At 56.9% G+C, this 5,375-nt stretch overlaps 1 long non-coding RNA gene across 1 annotated transcript; it reads left to right on the top strand.

The window, feature by feature from the left end:
• Nucleotides 1-1,084: 1,084 nt before the first annotated feature.
• LOC139803073 (uncharacterized) lies at nucleotides 1,085-2,027 on the top strand. Its single transcript, XR_011728870.1, has 2 exons — nucleotides 1,085-1,341; nucleotides 1,791-2,027. It is a non-coding gene; the product is annotated as an uncharacterized lncRNA (long non-coding RNA).
• Nucleotides 2,028-5,375: the final 3,348 nt, after the last annotated feature.

The following is a 5,375-nucleotide window of genomic DNA, read 5'->3' as shown; positions in this document are numbered from 1 at the left end:
GGAGCAGGGCCAAGCCGGGTGGGAGCCATGGATGCCGCCATTGTCAACTGAGTCACCAGCCCGGAGGAGCCAAGCAAGGGGGAGCCGGGCTCTGACCTGAAATCCAGCTGGATTTTATTTCTCTGAATCAGGGCAGGGAGGAAAAGAAAAAGGCCAGGGGAAGGAGGAAGCAAGGAGTGGGGTTAGGCTGCTCAAATCTCCCCTCTTTCCAACTGGGAGAGCTTCCCACAGCACTTGCCGGGTCCCCTCCGTGGGCTGCAGTCCCCATGCAGGCAGGGATGGAGATGATCACACAGCATATGGCTCTTCTGGCCTCAAGAACACAGCCAGGCCAAAGACATCCCCCAGGGACCATCCTGTCCCCTCCCAGTAACCCTGGGGTTGGGCAGAGCTGGGGGTGTGAAGGCAGATCTGATTCCTGCTGGTCGAGGAGGGGTGGCTGCACCCCAAAAATCACCTCTGAACAGTCAAAAGGGTAAAACAAGTACACCCCACGACCGTCCCTCCTCCTCTCTCTTTCACCCTCCACAGCCTCTCCCCCACCCTATAGCAATGCTGTCTTCCCCAAGCACCAACAAGAACCCCAAGGGCTCCCAGGAATGGATGGGCAAAGAGCTGCCCCTCCATGCTGTCTGTCCCTAAACCCCAGCAGCAATCACCATTGTGGGAAATCCTGTTTCTAGCCCTTCCATGGGGTTTCACAGACACCCCAACAACCCCAGCACCAGAGCCAAGGGAGGACACCCACCCCAGAGCTTACCCCTGAGCTGTTCCCCACAAGTGAGGAGGGGTCCAGAGCCTGGCCAGGGAGCAGGAGGGGACTGTCACCCAGGTGGTCACCAGCTGCTTGGAAAGCTTTCCCTGGCTCCGGGTCATAAGTACAGATTTTTATAATTATTAGCCTTGGTAATTTACCGTAAAATATTTATTCTGGCTCATTCTGAGCCATTTGATTCGTGTTGGGTCCGTATGGCTTTTGGGAGGGGTGCACGGAGAGGCACATGGCCACGTGGGGCTGGATGCTCCACTCCCATCCTGTATAAATATTCATGTGGATGTGTGTGGCCCAGGGAAGAGACCCTGGCAGCATCCTGAAGCAGGGGGTCCAGCTCACCATGCTGCTCCTCATCCCTCCCCATGCCCCCCATGAAGGCCTCCGTGCACCCCATGGACTGCACCCACCTTGGCATCACAGGGCTCCCTCCCAGCCCACCTTGCCCGATGGGACACGGTGCCGGTGGTCCCTGAGGACAGCCAGCTCACCTGCGGGGGGTGCACGGCTGGGACCCACCCCCGGAGCCAGCAGGTCTCCTGCGGGACACTGGATAGGGGAGGATAGAGGTGATGCCCTGCATGGAAGGGACTTTGGGGAGAACTCAAACTGGCCAAGCCCGGTGAGGGTGGGTGGGGAGGTGGGGGGTGGCAGGGAAGCCGGAGGGTCCCACGGGGGGCTGCAGTGAGCCTGGGTGGCCGGCAGGGCTGAGCTGCTCACGCCCGCTGTGGAGGAAGGGCTGGGAAATGGGGGTTGGGGTGGGCTCTCTGCTGTGCTGAGCCCCCCATGCAAGGGGGAAAAATGTCCCTGAGCACCCTTTCCCCTGCCCTGGTGCTGGGACCCTCGTCGCAGCTCTCTAGACCCTAACAGTGGCCCCCACAATGCGTGAGGAGGGACCAGCTGTGAAACTCAGCCCAGATGTGCGACAGCGGGAAACCCTTTAACATTCCCCTCCTCTCTGCCCAGAGCTGGGAAGCCCCTCCAGCAGCTCCTCAGTTTCTCCTCTCTTACTCCCCAGGTGCCCTTCAAAGGAGGAACAGATGTCCCGAGGAAAGACGGGGACTCTCTGGGGATGCTCCAGCAGCTCTGAGCAGTGAGGGGGTGACTGGGGAAGGCAGAGTCCCTGCTGGGGCCAGCAGACTGGGGAGGGGTGAGCAGGATCCCAAAAATCAAGCTTTGCACCAGCAAACAAACAGCACCGAGTCCCCACAGGGCTCCAAAAGAGGAGGAAAAGTGTTTAAAAAGTTGAAATGTAGATATTGTGTGGATTGAGTTACACCTCCACAGCAGTGCCAGCCCCACGGCGCTGGGAATGTGCTGGTACGGGCATGATTTTTGTCTCTCCCTGAGCCCAGAGAAGTTTTACATGCATTTGCGTGACTAAAGCTGCGTTTGCTGAATGAAAAGCTGCCAGGACCGCCAGAGCCATCTGCATCGTCACTCTTTGCACCTCCTCATCTCCCGGAGCCTTGGTTAATGTCTGCCTTTGCTTTTCTCCAGGGCTCAGCATCGCCTCGCAGCCCTTCCTCATCCTCAAGCTGCCCCGAGCCTCCAGACCCACCTCGCTCCTGCCTCCCAGCTGTCCCCTGCATTATTCAACCAGAACCACCTTATCACCCCATTATCTTTTTCCACCCGTGCAAAACCCACCTGGTTCTAGCTTTGCCAGCCGGCAGCTCTCGCATTAGGAACCAGGAGCTATTGGGACACCCCTTCGGTGCTGACCCCAAGAAAACCACTGAGAGCCTTGGGGAGTTGGAGCTGTCTCCGGTTCATCACCCTGTGGCCCCTCTGCGGGGGACATCCCGCTGCTTCCCTGCTCCGAGACCTCCGGGAAGCGGCCCCGGCTCCCCCCGGGCTGGGAGCAGCTCCCACACCTGGTTTTAATAATAAACGGCGCGGGAAGGGACAAAGGAGCCTTGCGGGGGGGCGGAGGGATGCGGGAGGGAGGAGGGGGCTGGCAGGTGGGGATGGAGGGGGAGCCTGGGGCTGGGATGAGGGGGATGCCAAGGGAGGCATCAGCCCAGGAGCTTCGGTGGGGCTGGAGGGGCCCGGCTCCCAGGAGCCTCCCCCGGTGCCCAGCCCTGAGCTGCCCAGCACCGTGTGCCCTCTTAAAAAAATCCACCACTGGCAAAAGGGGGTTAACTACAGCCACTGGAAAGATGGAATTAATGAAAATTGGTTAGAAGACAATTTTTCCGGGGGGAGGGAACATCTTTTTGTCATCTGTCCTTTGACATTTCAAGCCTAATTTAAGTCTCCAGCATTTTCTGATTTAGGCTGTGACATTTAAATGGGCGATTCGTATTTACAGTCTTAGGCGTTGTAAATAACATATACAAATGTCTTCTAATTCATGGAAGATAATTTATACATTTGTATCTTCAAAACAAGACCTATAAATCTTTACAGGAAGACATACAGCTTCTACAAAAAGATTTCTGTCAGCTTTGTAATCCAGGGGTAGATGAACATACACTAAAACCACACTGACATATTTCAGACACCAGAATTTGGGGTTATTTTATCACAAAGTGTAAACACGTCACTTCAAAATCTCGAGAGGCATTAGAAGAAATATTTTGCATGGCTCTCATTCAAGGACTTGCAGGCTTGCACTGTGTAGCATCCCCCACCCGACCCCTTGGCATCATCCCCCTCCCTGCACTGACCCCATTACAAGGGTGCAGCAAGTGTCAGGGCTAGAGAGCCAAAGTCACATCCCACACAGGTCACAAACACCACTTTCAGGACAACGTCCCCCTGGAGGAGGCCCCCAGCCTAGAGGGAAGGGCTGTGGAAGAAGGCAAAGCCATCACTGCTTTCACAATGTTGCTGGATGTGAAATACTTGTGTCATCTGGTTATCCTCCAACCATCTGGCCTGGAGATGCCTCTCAGGGAGCAAGGGGCTCCTCTGCCACTGGTGATCTCTGGTATTTATAGGGTGCAAACCCACCTTTGTCTCTCCCTGAGAGAGCATTTTCCATGGCCCTTCCTGACTCCCTCAGTTTTCAGAGCTGAGGACTTGGGCAAGTTTGTGCTCACAGGGCTCAGCCCCTCTCATTTATCTCTTCAGAGAAGCAAAAATAGGAGGTGACCAGCTTGGGGGAAGGATGTCACAGTGAGATTTCTCCAACATAAAACCATGGCATAGACATGTTTTAATTGAAATAATTCTGATGTCTTCTAAGCCTCATTGTAAAGCTTGATCTAAATGTCAGGCTTCAGCAGGCTGCAAAGCCCGGACACAGCATGAAGCACTTGGAGGAATCTGTCCCACCCAAAAACTGGGTTGTGTGCCGAGCACCCCCGTGTCTGCCTGCTTTGGGAAGGCAGCACAGGAGATGGTGGTTTTCAAGTCATCCAAGAGGTTTCTTTCCTTGTCCCCACTCTGCTCACCACACGATGGAAGGCACGATGTCCCCCACACAGGGGCTGGCATCCCATGCGACCTCAGCACCTGTGTGGAGCTGTGAACCCCCTCTTCATTCCTCCTGCTGGTGGGTGTTTTCAAGCAAAGTTGGGACAATAGTAGCTTCACTCCAGCCCTGCTTTGGGGACGGGGCTGTTGATATCCATCCTGCCCAGGGCTGCTGGCAGGACATGCATCAATAGGTGTGTAGCAGATGGAGCTGCCAGGGGAACAGGCGGCTGTAAATAATCTGCTCTTACAGGTTTACAAACCCTCCCAGTGATCCTGGTAGGGACCTGGGAATCTCTCAGCTTTTCCTTCTTCCTGCAGCACCTGCAGTGGGGATTCACCGGCACATCCCCAGGCAGCTGGGGAGGATGTGGGACATGTTGGGACACGGCCACAGGGTCTGTTGGGATGTGGGTAGGGGACGTGTCAAGGCATGGCTGGCAGGATGGATTGAGGTGCAGGGAGCAGCTGCACTGGACTGCACTGTGGCTCACAGTGGCCAGAAAAGCCAGGAAAGCCAGGAAAGCCAACCCTCACCATGGCCACCACCACAGCCCTGAGCTTCTCTCCTGCCTGGGGGCTGGGGCTGTGGAGACCTAAGAGCAGTCTGAGCCTGGCTCTGATGCGTCTGGGACCCCCAAGAGGCTGCTGACTCCCACCCTCTTCCCCAGGCAGTGTCCAGGGGCTGGGAGCTGGGCAGGGGCTGCCTTGGAGTCTCCAGGGACTGTTTGCAGGGTGGGGTGGTGGCAGGGATGGTCCTGGCAGCCTCTAGCTGGGCAGGGGAGCAGCCTGGGGCACAGCGGGGTCAGAGCAGGGGGATGCTGGCTGGGAGTCCTCCTCCCCCCCTCGGCCCTGCTGCCCACAGCCCCCCAGGCCCGGGCCCTTGCCCAGCCTGGCATGGATTTCAACCAGTTTGTACATTCTCAGCAGATGCAGAAGATAGAAAACATCACGAGTGCCAAGGCAGGCCACAGAGGAGGGAGATGGAGCCTTCCTCTCCCACGGCTCTCCTGCGACCATGGGTGTGCAGAGCCCTCCTCCTCATCCTCCCACCCCCTCCCTCCCAGGCCATCGCACAGGGCTGAGCTGTGCTCCGGGCCCTGTTAATTAACAGCAAATTAACTCGGGGCTAAGCTGGGCAGCAGCTGGTGCCACCTGGGGCAGCTCAGGACCAAGTGTC

This window comes from Heliangelus exortis, chromosome 15, assembly GCF_036169615.1.
Source record: "Heliangelus exortis chromosome 15, bHelExo1.hap1, whole genome shotgun sequence".
Classification (NCBI taxonomy): Eukaryota; Metazoa; Chordata; class Aves; order Apodiformes; family Trochilidae; genus Heliangelus; species Heliangelus exortis.
This window is presented reverse-complemented; position numbering and strand designations above follow the sequence as displayed.